A 16,944-nucleotide genomic window follows, 5' to 3' on the forward strand; every position below is an offset into this window, starting at 1 on the left:
TTGTGTATTACTTGCCTATCCAGAGATCCCTAGAGTTGTACAAGCAGCCCCGGTGTGTTCCACATTGAGGTGGGTGCCTCTGGCCTAGGAACCCAGCAGTGACAAAGCCGTGTTGGAGACAGACAGGTGTAAAAGCCCCACATCGTGTGTGGGGAGAGAGGAGACCTAAGCTGTGGGTTAGGTCTTGTATTGTGAGCAGCTCAGCTAGCTGACAAGGGGGAGAAAGGCCTTTTGGGCCCTGGGGATAGTGTGTACAAAGCCCAATGGTGACACTCTTCAGCACGGTATTGCTTTAAGAAGATGAGGCTGTGAAGCAGGCCCTGGGGCTGTCACAGACTTGATCCTGATGGCTTGGTAACCCACCGATGGCTTTTAAGTTGGAGTATGGCACTGTGGTGGCTTTGAGACCTTGGGGTGGTCCCTTGGGCTGCCTGGTAGACCATGTATTGAAAGGGTAAAATGTTAGAAGCAGGAAGGCCTCGTATGGGGGCATCAGCGGGAACACCCTGGTGGCCTGGGGCAGGAAGTAGACTGTGACCTGAGGTGAGGTGGATGGAGGACAGAAGGACTGTGATGGAGGGCGGGCTGGGGGTGGCTGGGATCTTACTAGATGCCTGGGACTCTAGGTGGCAGCGATACTGTAGCTGAGTGTCTTTGCAGCCTTGTGCGTGGGTTCAGGTTGGATGTAACGACCCCTTGATATCTGAGGGATGGCCATGTTGTGTTCATCCACTGCTCCGGAGAGAGACCTCACTGAACCCGTAGGAAACATGGGAGTGGGTAATGTCACCCAGGAGAACCATGCGGGGTGGGGAGACCCAAGAGTTAGGGCAGAAGCTAGGACACGCTGAGAGGAAAGGGGTCCTTCATCCCGACCCAGGAGGGGTCAGAGCATGGGAGAGGCTCTAGAGAAGTGAGCAAGCTCAGGGAGAGACAGGGCTGGTGGTCAGCACACCATGCCCATCAGGGAAAGCTCTGGGAAGGAAAGCCTGCACAAAGCCCCGGGTTCCATTCCTTGTGCCTCGTAAAACTAGATTTGTCGGTGTACACGCCTCAATTCCAGTTCTTAGGACATAGTTGCAGTAAGACTGGAAGTTTAAGGCCTGAGTTCACAACAGGCATGTTGGGAGCCCTGTCTGGCTTCAGTGGTGTCATCTTCCTCCTCTTCCTCCTCCTCTTCCTCCTCCTCTTCCTCCTCCTTTTTCCTCCTTTTCTTCCTCTTCCCCCTCCTCTTGGTCCTTCTCCTTTTCTTCTTCTTCTTCCTCTCCTCCTCCTCTCCTCTTGGTGTTCTGAGACAGGGTCCCACTGTGTAGCTCCTCGGACTGGTTTCTAATCCCTTTGACTCAGCCTTCAGCGCATGTGAGATTACAGACCTGCTTAGTTCTCCTAGTTTAGGAGAACGGACATTTGTATTAAGATCTAGGAACAGTTTTCAAAAACCGGGAGGAGGGAGATAAAGGATGGGGTGGAAACGCTGCTCTGAGGATCTGAAGCATGTCTCATGGAGGAGGAAGGGAAGAGGGGGAGAAGGAGGTGGTGGTGGTGGTGGTTGTGGTGGTGTGTGTGTGTGTGTGTGTGTGTGTGTGTGTGTGAGAGAGAGAGAGAGAGAGAGAGAGAGAGAGAGAGAGAGAGAGAGAGAGAGAGAAAGCGCTTGTTTCCTGTCAAGGACAGCCCTGTCAGACTAGGTTTGTGAGCTGCTGCTCTGGCCAGGCTTCTCCGTGTGAGATAGCCACTGACCTCTGACCGGGAAGTGAACATCAGTTCAGTTCTTGCACCGTGTGCTGAACTGAGTCTGAAAGAGACTCAGGTCTGCGGCTTGCTCTACTTGATGATCTTATGTTGGGGCTCTGTGTGATATGGGTCCCAGGTATGGATCTAGGAGCCAGCTCTGCCAATCCATCAGGTTGGCAAGCCTGGCCTGGAATGACATGGGTACTTCAACAGGGCAGTTCTGGGGAAGGGTGTAGTGGGTTTCTTTATGCTTTCTAGAGATGGCGCTGTGATCCACAGTCCTGGAGAATATTTAAGTGGTCTTACCTTATACTCTGGAAATAGCACTGAAAGACTAGGGGCCATGAGTCCCATCCAGAGAGGCCCTGGCTAGCTTGGTGTGGAGGCTTCTCCTGGCAGGGTGTGAGCTGATATGCTTAGGCTTGCCCCAGTCACTGTCCCCACAAACGGCTCTAGGGACGGTGGGGGACAAACAAGATGTTCTCAGGACTTCTTACTCCCCGTTCTTCTTCATCAGCACCAGAGCATTTGTCATCTGCCTGGTGACAGATACCAGAAGGACCGTCACAAGGGGTGGATCACTAGGAAATGCAGAGTGGGGGTGGGGGTGGGCACAGACAGTGGCACTGGAGTGGAGAGAAACTCAGATGAAGGTTGCTTCTCTGATCTGTTGTTCCTTCCTGGTCACTGTGAGCCAGCCACTGTCCCTTGCTGGGTCTCAGAACAGGAGAGCCAGGCTTGGTCTGAGGTTACTCTCCCTCACTGACTCATGTGTACATCCTGAGTGTCACGCTGACACTGGGGAGCTCTTTCCAGACCAGGGAAAGGCCTGTTGTGCAGTTGTGCTATACGGCATGGACAGGAAAGGGGGTCTCGTCTGTGGGGTAAAGTGCATGTGAGCATGTGTGTGGGTGTTTGCCAGACTCAGTTTCCCCACACTGTGCATAACTGAGGTTGTTTAAATTCTACAGTTTTTCGTGTGCTTCTCTGAGCCCAGCGTTCTTGTGCGTGCATCAGTGTGTGGACGTGGATGTCTGTGCACATGTCATCGCATCCATGTGGGGTGTGGGTCACGTCTGGGAGCTTGTAGGGGAGCTGGACCAGGGAGAATAATGAATGATGAGAAAGCTAACAGTGATGGCTACCGACAGGGGACACTGGAAGACACACTTGCAGAGACATGCATGTGACCTGCCAGGCCTAAGTAGCAACACTATACGCAAGCAACTTTGACTTCCAAGGTGGAGAAACAGCATCAAGTGGTAACAACCTAAAATAAATAAGCAAGCTTTCTGGCTGGAGCTACCAATTGGAAGAGCTGGGGCTTGAAACCAGGCAGCTGGGTCAGGGTCTCTCTGGGAACCACAGATCTAAGGCATGTGTGTTGAAGACAGGAGCGGACAATCTGCGCAGGCTCAGAGAGCATAGGGCATTCACATGTGTATGTGTACATGCACGTGCCCGCCACACCAGCTGGCTGGCCCTCACTGCCGGACGTGCCTGATGGCGTATCAGTGTGCACAGTGGTCTGGGGTTGCCCATGGGTGAAACAGAAGGGACAGGGCATGTTCTATATTCAGGATGAGGCAAGACCTTAGTTTTCCAAGTCAGAGGGAGCGAATGTGACTTGTGTCTGCTTCATTGTTGGGGGTGGACTTGGGTTAGGCAGGGGCTGCATGCTTTGTGGCACCTTTCGATAAGCCTGTGAAACTCTTCTCCACTCCTGGATGACTAGAAAGAACTCCCACCCCATTCTTCACCACCTCTCTTAGAGGAATCCCTACTAGGCCTGGTGTTGCAAGCTGAGTTTGATGTGTGAACAGCTTGGGAGCAGGTGTGGGGCTAGGCGCTGGGTTGTTCCCTGGTGTGCAACTGTGTGCATGTGTGCGGTGCTTCAGGTGCAAATTAGCAGGAGTCAAGGAGACAGCTCAGCTCGGGCAGAGGGAACACAGGCAGGGTGTGATTTAGTGACAGCTGTAGTCTTTGGAGGCTGTCGCAAGCCAATAGGACAACGGGCTAGCATTCCTTGAACACATAGACGTTGGCTGGAAAGCCACCAAACACTGGCTCATTACAGGCTGGACAGTGTGCTGGGCCTGAGGGCGACAAAGATGAGCGAGGCTTCATTCTGTCCCAGCTCAGAGCTTACAGGATCTGAGTGAACTGGGAGTCACAGGGTCTGGATGATGGGCACTTACTAGTAGGGCTGGCAGGAGAACTGAATCACTTCTATCTACTCTAGGGACTTATTTGAGGGGGGTGTGGACTGGAATGTCTGCACAAAGGTGACTTTATACTGGGTATTGAGGACAAGTTGGTCACAAATGCTGCCTGGCCTGTTGGGCATGGGGGCAGGAATATGCTGGGATCCAAATTCAGCCTCTAAGACCGCCTTGATGGAGAGCAAAGTTGGTGTTGAATTCAAGGCCCCCACATGTGCTGTGCGAGGGGCCTTTGGATACATTGGTCCTTCTGGATGTGCCTTAGTCCCCGACCCTCTTGCAAACAGAATCAATTAGGGAATACAGAACTGAAACTTGGCCCCAAGAGAAGCTGTCGTGGGCCAGGGGAGATGGAGGTGTGAGGATATTCTCCCTGCTCCCTTCCCAAAAGAGATCTCTAGTGCCCCCCCTCCATCTGACTGCAGCAAGGCATGCTGGGGTTCGGTGGCTCCAGTCCCTTTCTGAATACCCCTAGAGCTGGCCCAGCCGGTCCTCAGGGCCACACTGTGAGCTAAACCAGCCTCCAGCCAGAGATAAGGATAGGCAGAGTCTGTGGACACCGGACCACCAGGCCAGGCCATCTCCATGTGCTCTGCAAATGTTCTCTGTCCCTTTGGGGACGGGAGGGCACAAAGACAGGACTCCTATGGCTACTACTAGTAGCTGCCCCACCCCCAGCAACTCTCTGGGCCTGTCTTCATTCTGTTAAAAGGGCTCCTAAACACGCAGCTCCCCCCCCCGGCCACGCGCCCCCCCCCCCGGGGGGTGAGAGCTCTCCGTAGGGGGAAGAAGTTGAGGTGCAGAGAACTGAGGTCAAGGGTCACTGGCAGTAAGGAATAGAAGCATCTTTGGGCTGGCGTTGGGAGTGATGTCGTCATGCCTGTAATGCAGGGCTTGGAAGGCAGGCAGGAGGATTGCCAAGAGTTAGAGGCCAGCCTGGGCTACATAGTGAGTTTTAGGACAGTGTGAGCTACTGAGTGAGGCTCTTTCTCAACCAAAACAAACCAAAAAAAAGCTTTCCTGGTGGTGAGCTTGCCTAGCAGCACAGCCCCAGAACCACAAAGCAAATGGTTAAACACCCGTTCTCTTGACTTCTTGCAAATAAAATGTGAGTACTTGGACTTGAGAGTCCAATCACTGTCCCTGACATCCTGATGCCTCCTGTGAGGAGGCAGAGGGTGCTAAGGAGGAACTTTCGATCTCATGAGGAGGACTGGGGGAGGGGGGTCGGGGTGCGGGGGTGGGTTCACCACTCATCTACAAAACACTTGTTTAATCAGCAGGAGATCCCGGATTTTTGAGCGCCAGAGCAGCAAATATGTTTTTAAAAATGATCTGGAGGAACATGGAAATGTGTCTGGGTTAGTAAGGGGCGGCACTTGGCTAGGAGCAGCAATATGGGGGGCCTTCCTGACAGGAAGGCTTCAGGCCAGAGGGAGCCCCGTGCTAGATGGGGCTAAGCCCAGAAGGCTTCCCGGACGAGGTGAGTGACCAAGGTCTCTCGCCCAGAGACCGTGCTGTGAGAGGAGGAGGCAGGCAGGGCGCTGGAGGTTCCGAGGCTGGACCTTGGGTGGGCAGCTTGTAGCCCCCTCCTCCTGCGCCATCCGCCCTCTGCCAGGGACGCCGGTGCCGCAGGGGCTGTGAGCGGTGGGTGGCCCCCGAGAAGAGCTGTCCAGTCTGTGCCTGACGCCTCTTTTTCCTCCACTCTCTTGGTCTCTTTCAGTTGGAGGAGGACAGACTCTCGGGGCACTCCCTCCCGCGGTACAGCCCCCTGCGACGACTGGCGTCCTCCGTGTTCTCCTCCTCCACGCTGGAGACGGAGCACTACCCTCACCCCGGCGGCGGCGGTTCCTCGGGCTCCTCCGGTTCCCTCATTCAGCGCAGCCGCTCGGCTGAGAGCAGCCCCGTGCGTGCGCCCCACCGGCGCCACGCGCCCCTGGCCGCCGGCAACCACAGACTCGTCCCCTCGGTGCTCCGCATCTCGCGGTCCCAGCTGCAGCAGGTGTGGGCACGGTTCACCCACAAGACCTAGGCTGGGCTCCCCCCCCTCCTGGAGGGGGCAGGTGGGGGGGGGCTGGGGAGCAGACAGACCGGTTCCTTCCCAGGACGCAATAATCACAGGCCACACAGCCCATCCCACCCACGTGCAATACGCCCCCCTAGAAGGTTGGCCCGCGATGATACTGTAAAACTCCCACCCCACCGGAGCCTCTGTCCTCAGAGGCTCCGTCTCGGGTGGGCTCCTTTGCTAGGGGCCAGCCATACTGGTGCAGGGAGGGGTGGTGCGCTGGCGCAGTTGGATAGGACAGGGGCCCTGCGCTGCAGCTACCAGGGCCTCCAGAATCCAGGGGAAACCAAGGTGTAGGGGAACTGAGGTGTTCTGGGGCAGTCTGGCTTGGGGTCAGGTTCTGTATACTTACTTTGTGATGTCTTGGCGGGTCAGGGTCTGATCCATCCCTGTAGGGTTGGGTTGATGGGACAGTCGTATCTTCTCTGCAGGTGTGCATCTGTCCAGCTGGGTAGGGATGTGATGGCAGCTGACCAAACTTGGCTTGGGTGTGATGCAAGAGTGTCTATATTCAGTGACGGGGAGTAGGCAGCCCTGTGACCCAGTGACCATTTCCCATGCCATCACCACCGAGGTCAGAGTCCCTTCCCTGCCACACCTTACAAGTGCATGTGCTGTCCACGGTCACTCACACCATCCCCAAGACTCCCATGTGTCACTCACTGAGAGGGCTTGACTGTCCTGAAGGCCTTCAGGAGCTGGGTATGGATAGAGGGGTTCTCCAGGACCCAGCCTGCAGTCAATATGCAAAATGATAAAGGAATCGGGACCTATGAGATCCCGGGCACAGGGGCATTTTATTTCTGAACAAGTAGACTGCCCGGATCTGCCAGTCTCAGGGGGACTCCTCCTGGAGGTACCCTGGGTGTGGTATAGACAGAACACAGGGTAGGCAAGTCAAGAGAGGATCCAGAGATTAGTGGGCAGATACCTGACTGCCCCTGCCTCTTCTGACCACCTCAGTTTCCCAACCTGTCACTGCAGGGAGCCCACTTTTTCCTCTCTTCATTCCTGCCCGTGCCAACCAGCAGGGCTTGTGGAGTGGTGGGAGGAAGTTACCAGAAATGGTAGTGCCCGACTGGGGAGTGGAGGAACTAGTGGTTGCAGACCGTATGTTTTGGTGAGCTTGCAGGCACCCGCGTGAGAGTGAGTGTGCTTATTCATGGTCGTGCACAGCAGGGCTGTCAGGGATGGAGGCTCAGACTCTGTCGTGCACAATTCCAGAGAACACCATTTACATAGACCCTGGTCTGACCAGCACCTACTTAAGTTAAACGGTGCTGCAGCTGTGCGTGCATGTGTGCATGTGTGTGTGTTGCGTGTGCGTGTGTGTGTGCCTGTGTGTGCGCGTGTGTGTGTGTGCCTGTATGTGCGCGAGTGTGTGCGTGCATGTGTGCTGTCCTTGGTAGTTTCCTGGTCTTGTCCTGCTCTTGTGCATTTTTACTCTGACCTCTGTTTCCTCTCAACCCTGTGGCCCATCAACTTCCCCAAATATCCCTGATTTTAGTAGAGGTCTTAGGGCCCCTGGACCAATATGGGGGTGCTTACACCTAGTAGGCAGTGCCCAGGAGCTGAGCTATCCATGTATGCATATGGCCAACATTGGGATATGGCCTGGCAGTTCTGCAAGTGAGTTCCCACAGTCAACGCTTACTTCTGTTGTTTTTAACACTAACACTGGGCTAAGAGCATCTTTTCCATGTAGCGACCAAAGGCAGACCCACACTCTAATCCTACGCCCTCCTCAAGCCTGGCTGCTCACATTTAAAAAGGTCTTCAATCCCTGGTCTCTCTGGCCCTCTGGATTGTTATGGATGGCTCTGCCTGGGCAGGAGTTGGGGGAGGGGGAGTCCAGGGAGACTCCTTGAGAAAGAACAGAGACACAAAGCACAAAGGTGAGGGGTGGGGATCCCCGCAGCCCCTCCCTGCTCTCAGCACTGCCCCCGTGCCCCTTACCCTCTATGCGATGGCAGGGCTTCTCCTTGTCCGTCTACTCCGTAAGTCAGCAGCACTGGGATTCCAGGGAACCGAGTACTCCGCTATCTGGCATTCCTTTCCAGAGAGTTCCACCACCAGACCTGAGCAGAGCCCCGCCTGAGTGGCTATAGTTGTCCCTGAGCTATTCTGAGATCCCCACGTGCCTTAAGTTGTATCACAGATGATGGCACTGGCCTGAGTCTCGGCCGTAGCAGTATATACATATTGCTGTTTCTCAAGCTGTTAGGACCGGGGGATTTGCACCCCCACCTCTCAGTCACAAAGGACACCCCCCCCCCCCCCCGTGAGAAGGTAGGAGTCCTTTAGAACAAGGCCACCATTCAAAATGTCTGGCTCTCCGGAAGGCATCTCCTTGCATAGACCTCTTTGGTGGAGGAGTTTGTAAGCCATTAAGGACAACGGGAGGCCATCTTGACAGAACTGCATCTTTGGGGAGGGGCCATGTTGGCTTTTGCAAACTGCTCCAGTCTCCACCAGGAGCATGTGGAACTGGGTGGAGCTCTCCATGGCTTAGGGCTGAATCTCTGATTCCCAAGTGTGGTAGGGCTGTCCATAAGCCTACACTGCGGGCAGAGCCTTTTTCCTTTGTAGTTTCCCAGAGAGCAGACCGGTGTGTGAAGAAGTCAGTGTCTCTGCCTGTGGGAGACGTACGTGCTTCTTTAGAGTCAGCTTTGTCAGTAGACAGCGCTCCTGGCCATGCCTGAAGCATGGTGGCTTGGAACTTGGCACTCACACGCTGCACACAGGGGTGTCTTCAGGAATCCTGTAGTATAATCTCACAGTTGGCACACAGTGCTTCCTGTGAGCCGGGCCATGATCTGAGCACTTGACAAAATGAACTCACTTGAACCCCATACTAACCTATGAGAGAGTTCAATGCTACTGCCTTTGATGGACTGATCAGATATTCCCTTTACAAAGACGTAAGTTGGTAGAAAGGCTGCCCGATGCCGAGGAACTGTGGTCTCGTTCCGTAGAAGTCTTTAAATGTTTCGGTGTGGGCGTAGTTTTTTGCTGGTCCCCTCTTGGAAGAGGAGGGTGGTCTCTGGAGCAACCTTCTCCTCCTTCTCAAGCCCACCTTGTCGTATGACTGTTGCCAGATAGGAGGCACCCCGGAGAACTGGGGTCAGCTAAGTTGGCTGGACTCTGACCACCCCCTTGATCTCACAGGGCCCCGAGTGTCATACAGCAGTGCTGGAGATAAAGTGGACTGGCCAGGACACCATAGACGCCAGGTGCTTGGACTCCCGACTTTGGTCCCACTGGAGGGTCCTAGAAGTCAGGCTCACAGACAGCAGAGATTACTTGCTTAGCACTGACAGGGGACTTTGTGAGGGTGTCACCAACTCACACAAAGAGCTCAAACAGTGACAGTACATTTCCTGTAAGGGAAGCCCACTCCAGTCTCTCCAAAACAGTCGTTGCTACTGTCTTCCAATTTTTTTTTAACGTGAACTTTCCAAGTTGTTAATTGTTGGCCTTACACACACACACACACACACACACAGAGCAGTTTCTGGGAAGAGCTGGTGGCCTAACCCTGAGAGCTCCTCCTCACTGCATCACCTGTCCAGGCTCAAAGCAAGGCAGCTCTTCAGCAGGGACACCAGCCGGGCAGCTGCTCAGGATGCTAGTGAGGTGTGGTGGTGGCATGTGTGTGTGCGTGTGCGTGTGTGCGTGTGTGTGTGTGTGTGTGTGTATGCATGTTGCTGTGGTGAGCCCAGATGTGGAGCTATTGAAGTTTTTCCTCCTGTGTGAAGTAAGGCTGTCTAATAGGGACAGAATTTCCTTAGAGGGAGAGGGGAGTGTCCAGAGGACTCTAGACCAGTGGGAAAATGCTGTATTAAATTCTTCATAATTAATAGCCACCCCATACACTCAAGGCAGCTTGGGTCATAGCAATAACCACTAAGAATTCATCCCCACCACTTACCCCTGAGCCCAATAATCTCTCTCCTAGTTTAATCTCTTTCTAGTTTGAGGGAAAACAGCCCTTCCCAGTGGGTTGTGGGGCAGCATCTCTGGGCCAGGCCGGTCCTGGCTCCCTCCTTCCCACCTCTGTCCTCTGCCCTGCCTTGGTCTCTTTCTCTGGGGCAGGGTGGTGCTGTCTGTTCAGGCAGGGGTTGGGGGAGCCCGGGGCAAATGTGGAGGACAGCAGGAACTGTGTCAGTGTTAATGGGTGGTAGAGGAGGATGTGGCTCCCATTGGAGGTTGGGTACTCTCTTGGGCTGGGGACACAGATGATGTATTCGCTGCTGTCCTCGAGTTGATGTGACAACTGGGGAGGTGTAAGTCTCTAAGAGTCTGTAACATTTGCTGTATCCCAATCTGTACTTAGACATGGGTCACTCCTAACCAGAGAGGCAGGAGCTATGCCCACCCCATAGCGTCTGACTTTTAAGGCATCCTTCTCCCTAAGGGAGAGGCCCCCTCCCCCAGGCTGAGGACCACCTCCCTCAGATAACCCCACACATACTCGGTGGACTTCCCAGCCTGGGAGGCCCCTGAGCCCACCCAAAAAGAGGTGGGGAAGGAACTAGGAAACCTTCCTTAGCCCTCCCCTTTCCCCGGGGTTTCCCATCACTCACCACTTGCCCTCGGATCCTGCACGGGCTGTGGGTTGGGGGAATGACTACCCACGCACACGCACGCGCATTCTCCGCAGCCTCACGCACACTTCATCCACTCTCCGGACCGCAAACTTAGCAGCCCCAACCCGGAGCGCACTCGAGACCCTGTCGCAGGTTTCTAACTGTTAGGGACCCCTGTTGCCCACTTCAGCCCTGTCCCCGCCCCAGGGCCCGTCCTCCCACTACCCCATCCCTTGCAGCCGTCACACCACGAATGTACGTTCGGTCTTTTTTAACCAGCTGCTACTTGGCGTGCCCCTGGTACCGCCGGCCTCGGAGTCCCCGCCCTGCCCCGTGCCCGCCGTGCCGGGACCCCAGCCCTGGTCCCCGCCCCGCCAACCTGCCTGCTGCTAAAGTTCTTTTGGGTTAGCGCCCCCGCCGCCCGCCTTCGCGCTCAGTTTTGTTTGTTTTTCCCTTCTGCCGGCTCGCGGCCGCTGAGTGCCTGGCCTGGAGGCAAGACGGGGACGAGTGGGTGACTCGCCCTTCAGTGCTTCCAGGGTTAGGGTGCAGACCAGGGGCGGGGGGGACGTGGGAGGAGCTGGCTCCAAGAGCCCGATCCCCGCCTCCCGATTTCGGTTACCTCACCGCCCATAGGGCTGCCCCCACCCTTGGCCTTGCAGTTGGATGCCAAAGAGCCCAGAGTTGAGGGGGAGCCAAACTTTGAGCCTAGGTCTCTCAGAGCCACCCAACCCCACTCCCTTCTGTCCGTGCTCCGATCCGCGTCCCTTGTCCCATCCCATCCGCCACTAAGGGCCCTGGGGGGCTCCTCAAACATGCCCCCACTTCCAACTCTTCCCCCACCCCCATCCCCGAAAATAAAACTCAGGGACCAACATCTGCTTCCTTTGCACTTGCTCCGCCGACCCCTCCCCCAGGTGGAGGGGCTTCCGTGGGGAAAGGGGCGGGTTCCAGGGCCCCTCGAGTTGACAGTATTGCCGCAGAGAGGGGCTGGCCCCTGCCCCCTAAAAGGTGGGACTGGTCGTGTGGGGAAACAGTCCCAGGACCTAATTGCGCTCCCTCACTACAGAACCCCCCCCCCTCGGGGGATGGGATGGTGAGACGGGAGAGTGGTTGGCAAGAAGACCCTCCCGGAGGTCTCCAGTCCCAGCCAGTTTATTCCTGAGCCCCCCCCCCATACCAACTCTTTCCTCTATCCCCTTTTGTATTGCAATAATACTGTATTATACGCTTGCACTATTCCCTTACTCCGGCCAACTTGAGCATGCACGAGAAACTCAAAACCACACACACACACACACACACACACTCACACACACGAAGACGGGACGCTTTTCTTTCCCCTTTTCTTTCTTTCTTTCTGTCTTTCTTGCTTTCTTTCTTTCTATTTATTTATTTATTTATTTATTATTTATTTATTTTGTTTCTTTCATCTCCTCCCCGGCCCCCCGTTTTCTTCCTATTTCTCTCCGGGCTGCGTCCTCCTTAGTGTATATAGCGGCGTCAGGGGCCCCGGACCCGGGTAGAAAAGCATGCACTGAGCCCCCCCACCCCAGACTGCGAGTACTGTACAAATCCAACACTTGAAACCGACACGCACACGCGCGGCGCCGCCACAGGGGTGGGACACGGACACGCACCCACGCGCACACGGCCGTGCACTGGCGGGGGTGGGGGCACCCCGCCGTCAGGCGTCGCTGTGCGAGGGATCTTGTGCCTTTTAAAGTCCCTGTATGTTCATGCAGACAATCCGGAGAGCTTGTGTACTACCAAATCCTGATTAAAGACGCCTTCCAGGAATCTTTGCCTTGGCCTGCTTTCTTCACCGCCCCACCCTGGTCCTGAAGGGCCTTAGCTGGGGGGCGGGGGCGGGGGGCTGGGCAGAGGGCAAGGGACTGGGACTGCAGCTCACTGAGGGACCGGCGTGCCGGTCAGCTGGACTTCCGCTGCTGGCTGTCTTCTTTCACGGGGGAAGGTGATGTGTGGACTCTGGTGTCTGAGACCCAACTCCAGCTGCACATGGACAGAGAGGAATGCAATAAAAGTAGGTTAGGCTCGTGGACAAATGTGGCGAAGGGAGGTCGGAAAGCCTCCTGCGGGGCGTGACCGGCCACTGTCGTCCTGCTCCACCGCCTGAGGGAGCAGGTGGCCGGCGAAGAGGATGCACGCAAGCAGATTTAGCTCAGGGTATGAAGGCAATACGAGAGCAGGGACCTTAAGGTGACAACGACAGAAGCAGGGTGAACAGGCTGGAGACTGCCCCTCTGTTACCATGCCTCTCTTTTGTCCCCCCACCCTGGCTGGGCAGAAGGCCGGTGACTCAGGAACGGACTGGGACAGGTTCTGGTTAGTGGATGAAGTTCCTCCAGATGCTGAAGAGGGAGCCACCTTTTCCTAAGAGCCAGACAGCCACAGTTCCTACTGCCCAGGGAGTCGAGAGGCCCCTCCCCCACGTGCTCGTTAGCTCGGGGCGGGGCTAGGGCAGATGAAGGGAGCATTGTGAGAAGAGAGACCCGGAAATCGATCAATCGATCAATCGTATGTGTGAGGTCTTGGTAGACTGCTTGGTAGCCATGTTCCCACCTTCCTCTTTCCTAGCCAGAGTAAAGGGGGGAACGGGGGTGGGGGCGGGGACGGGAATTTCGCCTTTGGGCAGCAGTGGTGGATTAGCGGGTGGTCTCTCTGCTAGACAGAAACACTCTGAGGGAGAGCCGGGGAATAAGGCAGCTGATGAGGTTGACAAGCTGCCAGGGGCCACTTGGTATGTATGACCTCTTTCCTCTCAGGCCTAGCATGGCTGCACGGCAGGAGGCCAAGGTTCTCATGGTGACTGACTTTCCAGAACAGAGGAGGGGATGTAGGGAACTGGGCAGTCCAGATAGGCACAAACCCCTCCCCTGGTCAGTGAGGCAGTGAACTAACCTGTTTGCTCTTGTCACTCAGCCCATCTCATTCCCCATACCCTTGGGACTTTGAATTGGAGTGCAGTTCCAGGCACTAGGTTTGGCGGGGGACCAGGCAAGAGTGTCACCTCCTGCACCCTGTGTGGGCCCTGGGGTGAGGTAGAGTGGCCGGGTCTTCAGTCCTTGCTGTCTCTGAGGTCCTCACGTGGAGCTGCCTCTTCCCCTAGGGTCGTAAATCATCTGCTGAACTTATGAATCAACAAGGAGATGGGGTTTTTTGTTTTGTTTTGTCGTTTTTTGTTTTTTTTTTTAAACAGTCTCACTCTGAAACTTACTATGTAGACCAGGCTGGCCCTTTACTCACAGAGGCCCCAGCCTCTGAGTGCTGGGATTACAGCAACCAGGGAACTTGAAAATAAGTGGGGTCTCTCAGGTGCATCACCCACAGATTGAGGGGCAGGAATTCAGAGACCCAGAGCTGGACTTTTATAAAACATCCAGGTGAGCCATGCTAAGGCAGGCCTGGGAGCCTGAGCCAACAAGGGAGGCTCATAAAGGTCATGGGCCTGGAGGAGGTCACACCGTCCCCAGTGTGTGATCTCCTCCAGTCAGCCACCCTCCACTCAGCTGGGATGGGGACTGGGCACTCCTCTGTGCCTCCCACACTTTCCCCTCAGGGTTCCGAGACCAAGCACACAGAAAATGTCCTGGAAACACCATCAGACTGAGTAAAGACAAGATTAAGAGAGCAAATAGCTCAGTGGGCATCCCTGAGAGGCAGAGAGAGCATTCTGCTCCTATCCAAGGAAGAGAAAACCTCCTTAGCAAAACAGTAGCTGAGAGTGGGGCCAGGGGGATTCAAACAGAGCACCCAACATATCCAGGCTTCTGTGGGTGGCTCTGTTAGCAGAGCTCTGGGATTTACACCCCCTCCCCCAAAGGGTGAGGGCAACAGTGAGGGACTATCAAATTCTGGGCCTTGGTCACCCTGGTCAACATATTTTCCAATTTGGGCCAATGCTTGCTCAGTGCTGCTTGCTGCCTCATTGGTCTGGTTGGTTTTCAGTTCTGCCCCTTCCCAGACAACTAGGGGAAAGGGCCTTAGATGGAGGGAGAGGACGTTTTGTTTGTGGTTTTCCCGCTGGCCGAAAGGGTTGGGTCTCATGCTTTGAATAAGCACAGAATCCAGGACTTGGCCAGGTGTGGGGCAAGGAAAAGTCAGGAGAGGGAGGCTGAGGTGGGCCCAGGGGCTGTGCTGAGCGGACGTTTCAGGTAGTGGCTGAGAAGGCATGAACAGAGCTCTCAAGTGTCTTCCTGTCCTTGATTGTCCGTGGCCATGGTCCCCATCGCCACTTAAAGTCATCTTTTCCACTTGGCCAGCTATTGTCTGTAGGTATAGCACTGGCAAGGCACTCCAACAGTGGTCCAGCACACAGTCAGTACCTTAAGATTTGCTGAATGAATGATTGAAGAAAAAATGAAAACACAGAATTTAAAAAAGGAAAGGAAGGAAGGAAGGAAGGAAGGAAGGAAGGAAGGAAGGAAGGAAGGAAGGAAGAAAGAAAGAGAAAAGAAAAAGGTACTAGGGACTTTGGGAGGGATGCAGAAGCTTCTAAGGAAGCTTCTAGACCATTAGAAATTCCTGTGGGGGCCACATGTCTCTGCATATGTGTTTGTAGAACAGTGTGCACGTGACTGTGGAGACCAGAGGTCATTCTAGCATCTTCTATTGCTCTATACTTTACTATTCAAATAAAGAAAAAAACTGATTGGTTTCTTTTATGAGTGTATTTGCCTGTATATATGTGTCTGTGTGTCACACGTGTGCCTGAGGCCCACAGAGGTCAGAAGAGGGCATCAGAGCCCCGGGAACTGGAGTTACGGTGGTTGGGAGCCACCACGTGAGTGCTGGGATCCAAACCTGGTTCCTCTGCTGAACATATCTCTGCACCCTTCACCTCATCTTGATACAGGGTCACTGTCTGAATGTAGAGCTCGTCAGTTTGTTAGACTGGTTGGACAGCAAGCCAGGGAAATTTCCCTGGGTCAGCTCCCCAGATGTGTGCCCGCTACCTGCCGGTCTTTTATTTGGGCGCTAGTGAGCTGAACTAGGGTTCTCATCCAGCACATTCATTCCCAGTGAAATCAGCTCCCCAATCCCTCGCAGCTTTTCTTCTGTCCTCTTGAGACAGTCTTACTATAGAGCCCTGGCTGCCCTGAATTCACTGTTTAGCCCAGGTTGACCAAAGTCCCACGGCAATCTTCCGGCCTTTGTCTGCTTGCTGTTAGGGTTACAGGCTGGCACCAGCACCTCAGCTCTAGGCCGTCCTTCTGCCATTACTCCCACTCCCACACTGAGTCTCCAGTGGGGAGTGGTGGATGTTGTAGAGGGGAAGTCGGGAAGTCTCCAGTTTGATGGATGTGCAGCCTTGGAGACTCTGGTCTCACCCTCTACCAGCCTCAAGAGCTGTGTGCAGTAAAGCTGCACACCTCCTTAGCCCATCCCAAAAGGCACAGATGCTGTCCAGGCTCCCAGGCTGGGCAAGCAGTGAGCAGAGCCAGGGGGAGGGAGGGAGGGAGGGAGCAAACACTCCTGGCACTCTCCAGACCTGTATCTTCTGTGCTCCATCTCCGTTTGTGCTTAGGACCTCCGTGGAGTGACACCAGTTCTCTCCCTTATGTACAGTGCCTTGCTCCACTCAAATAAATGCCGACTGCCTTATGAAACTCCTGACCCGTAGATTTTTATTGTATAGCATGGCAACCAGAAACCTCTGTGTGCATGCAAGCCAGAGAGTGACCTCAGTTATCTTTCCTGAATTTTGGGTTCTGTCATTTGTTTCTGAGACAGAGTTTCTCTGTGTAGCCCTGGCTGTCCTGGAACTCACTCTGTAGACCAGGCTGGCCTCAGACTCACATAAATCTGCCTGCCTCTGTTCCCTGAGTGCTGGAATTAAAGTTATGCCCCATGCTCTGTTTTGTTCCTTTAGGCAGAGTTTCTCACTGGGGTCTGGGGCTTGCAGGTTAGGCTAGGCTGGCTAACCAGATAGCTCCAGAAACCTACCCGTCTCCACCTCACACAGCCGGCTGGAACTCAGGTGGCAAACACTGTCTCGAATGAATGACCCCCCCCCACCAAGTCCCTGCTCGTTAAAAAAAGGATAATTGAAATATAATTACATCATTTCCTCTTCCTTTTCCTCCATCAAGTTCTCCTCTATCCCCGTCATCCTCTGAAACTGATGGCCCAGATTCTTGATTATTATCATACATACACACAACACACAGATGTGCACATACACACAACACACATATGCACATACACACAACACACACATGTGCACATACACACAACACACATATGCACATACACAACACACACATGTGCACATACACACAACACACACATGTGCACATACACACAACACACACAT

General features: G+C 54.6%; 1 protein-coding gene across 1 annotated transcript in view; it reads left to right on the top strand.

The window, feature by feature from the left end:
- Nucleotides 1–16,944, top strand: part of Ttbk1 (tau tubulin kinase 1) — a 41,418-nt gene that overhangs the window by 19,864 nt on the left and 4,610 nt on the right. The gene's annotated exons all lie outside the window — the stretch shown is intronic.

Source organism: Grammomys surdaster, unplaced genomic scaffold, assembly GCF_004785775.1.
Source record: "Grammomys surdaster isolate TR1022 unplaced genomic scaffold, NIH_TR_1.0 169, whole genome shotgun sequence".
Classification (NCBI taxonomy): Eukaryota; Metazoa; Chordata; class Mammalia; order Rodentia; family Muridae; genus Grammomys; species Grammomys surdaster.